The sequence below is a fragment of the Bos grunniens genome, chromosome 2, assembly GCF_055505025.1.
Source record: "Bos grunniens cultivar Pamir isolate PY7600 chromosome 2, Bosgru_T2T1.0, whole genome shotgun sequence".
In the NCBI taxonomy this organism is placed as follows: Eukaryota; Metazoa; Chordata; class Mammalia; order Artiodactyla; family Bovidae; genus Bos; species Bos grunniens.
In genome coordinates, this window is record NC_141166.1 from 136,274,705 (window position 1) to 136,277,875 (window position 3,171).

The following is a 3,171-nucleotide window of genomic DNA, read 5'->3' on the forward strand; positions in this document are numbered from 1 at the left end:
CCTGAAGAGCCAGTGGTCTTCATAAAGGGTGGAGTTCATAAAGGGAAGCCACAGTCAGGTTTCCACTGAAGACGTGGCTGAAGGGCAGGGCAGGGGATCACTCTGAGTTATACCTGTCAATTGAGGATCTGAGGTCAGGGGCGTCTTCACAGGATCACCCACAAATACATAAAATATGCATAAGCACACATTCACACAAACCCACCACTGTATATAATATAAGCAAAAGGATTTTATTGCAGAAATGCTGAAATTTGCATGTACATTCAAGTATGGTTGGCCCTTGATCAACATGGGAGCTCGGGATGCACAGCTGAAAATCCATGTGTAAATGGACCTACACAGTTCAAACTCATATTGTTCCAGGGTACACAGTACCATGTACTTCAAAATACACACTGTTGGCCTTTGTGTCAGATTCCAATGCTGCTCTTTGCTGAGAAAACTTAGAGACCTCCTATTTTGGAATTTCCTGAGCCATCCAAGAAAAGTGTGACTTTATGGTGATATCTTGGTAAAATCACCATGTATTTCCTGAACTGTCCCCAACCACTCTGGCTGAAGAAGTCCAGTCCCCTTTCACGGGAAAGCAGGGCCATATGAATTACACTACAGGTTTCTAGTGATGCTTCTGTATCCAATTCTTGTTCCCAGCTGCCAAGAAGGGAACCCCGATCTGGACCTGGTTTCAGCAACCAAGAGGGAGGGCTGGCAATAAACCAGGATCTGAGATAGCGCATGGTTTGGTCCAACGTGGTACATGGCCTTGGAGACTCCCCTGCTCTGAGGGGCCTTCACTACCATGTGGGTTTGCCAATTCCTTGCAAGGGTGAGATTTCTTCCATAATTTAGGCCATGCAAGTTCACCCCCTGGAGCAGGAATAGGAGTGATTTCACTACAAACGTTTAGCAGCTACTCAAGAGACAGAGACTAGACAGGCTTGGGGTCAGCACGTAGATGCTAGGGACATGGGCATGAGGCATGGAGAGCCATGTGGTAGCCACGATTGCCCTGCTGGTGAGTTGTGACCCTTCTCTGGTCACGTTGGCACTCACAGTCAGCCTCCCACTGTATGGAGGGCATTCAGTAAGGGCAGGGCAGCCTGGAACCTTCTGTCTGCCCCAGATGCCTACACATTCATGCTCTGGGGCCCCCTTAGCACTTTCCCATGTATCAGAGTTCTCAAAGTGCTGGAGGAAGACTTGGCCAAGGTGGCCTCCACTCCACGTGAATAGGGTTGTTGCTGTGTCCACACTGGCTGCGAGTGGCAGTCTGAATACAGACAACTACTAATGTGGCACTTGGCCTTCTCTTGGGGACGCTGGGGTCTCTAGCTGGTGTGCCAGCACTGGAACTGCTCTGTGGCAGTGCCCACTGTGCTCTGGGAGGCCTGGCGACCTTGCATCCCTGGTCCTTGCTCCTGGGCAGCCCCCACCACACCCTGCTTTGTACAGTTCAGTTCAGTCCAGTGACTCAGTCGTGTCTGACTCTTTGCAACCCCATGGACTGCAGCACGCCAGGCCTCCCTGTCCATCACCAACTCCCAGAGTTTACTCAAACTCATGTCCACTGAGTCGGTGATGCCACCCAACCACCTCATCCTCTGTCATCCCCTTCTCCTCCTGCCCTCAATCTTTCCCAGAATCAGGGTCTTTTCAAAGGAGTCAGCTCTTTGCATCAGGTGGCCAAAGTATTGGAGTTTCAGCTTCAACCTCAGTCCTTCCAATGAACACCCAGGACTGATCTCCCTTAGGATGGACTGGTTGGATCTCCTTGCAGTCCAAGGGACTCTTCTTCAACACCACAGTTCAAAAGCATCGATTCTACAGCATACGTGTTATAAGTGTGTACCTTCGAACACCTAGAGGGCTTCATAGTTCTCTCAGAGAGGCTTGGAGAGGACACTCTCATAAGGATAACTTTTTGAGTTCTGCCTCTTACACTGTAGGTGAGCGAAGAGCTTTGGACTTCCTGCAGTGCCCAGTAGATTAAAGCCCCAGTGGGGCTTCCCAGTCCACAGCAAGCCTGTGTGTCTGTGTGTGTGTGCGCCTGTGTGTTTGTGCCTATACATATGTCTGTGTGTTGGGCTGCGTGTAGTTATTTGTGTGTCTCTCTGTGTGCCTGTTTATATTTTTGGGTGTGCTTCTGCATCTCTGTGTGTGTAATGTCTGTGATATGTGTGTGTATGTTTGTGTCTCTGTGAATAGTTTACCTGTCTCGGTGTGTCCGTTTGTATTTCCTTATGTGTTTATGTGTCCATGTGTGTCCAAGTGTGCATCTGTATGTGGGTGTGTCTGTGTGTTGTTTGTGTGTGTGTGTATGTTGTATGATACAGTGCTTTCCACAAGTGTAACCTTCACAGCCCTAGGCTGGAGGCAGGAAAGCATAAGGAAATAAGATGAATGCTGATCAGGTTTATCAGCTGTAGTAGAGAACTCTTAAAGAGCAGAACAGAAAAAAGTAGGCAGAATATTTACTAATTTCACATTTTCCCAATTCTTGTTCATAGGGAAAAAACTGTTACAAGTATCAGTACTTGGCTACCTTCTATCAAGCAGAGCTGCATGGGGCACAGTAAGTGCTGGCTGCACCTAGTGTTCAGAGAGGGCTCTGCCCCTGGCACTCATTGTGGCACATACCAAAATTGGAACCATGCAGAGAAGATTAGCATGGCCCCTGAGCAAGGATGACATGTAAATTCGTAAAGTGCTTTGTATTTTCAAAACTCTTAGAGGAAACCATAGGCAGAACACTCTTTCACGTAAATTTCAGCAAGATCTTTTTTGACCCACATCCTAGAGTAATGAAAATAAAAACAAAAGAAACAAATGGGACCTAATTAAGCTTAAAACCGTTTGCACAGCAAAGGAAAAAGGCCATAAAGCAAAAAGACAACTGTCAGAATGGGAGAAATATTTGCAAACAAAGCAATTGACAAAGAATTAAACTGCAAAATATACAAACAGTCCATGCAGCTCATCAGAAAAACAAACAACCCAGTCAAAAAATGAGTGGAAGACCTAAACAGACATTTCTCCAAAGAAGAAATACAGAAATACAAACATATAGATGGCCAACAAGTACATTAAAAAATGCTCAACATCACTCATTAGAGAAATGCAAATCAAAACTACAATGAGGTATCACTTCATACCAGTCAGAATGGCCAT

The 3,171-nt window shown here is 46.4% G+C and overlaps 1 non-coding gene across 1 annotated transcript; it reads left to right on the forward strand.

Annotated features, from left to right (window-relative positions):
• The first annotated feature begins 2,613 nt into the window (after window positions 1–2,613).
• LOC147378820 (U6 spliceosomal RNA) lies at window positions 2,614–2,722 on the forward strand. Its single transcript, XR_015154088.1, has one exon. It is a non-coding gene; the product is annotated as a U6 spliceosomal RNA (small nuclear RNA).
• Window positions 2,723–3,171: the final 449 nt, after the last annotated feature.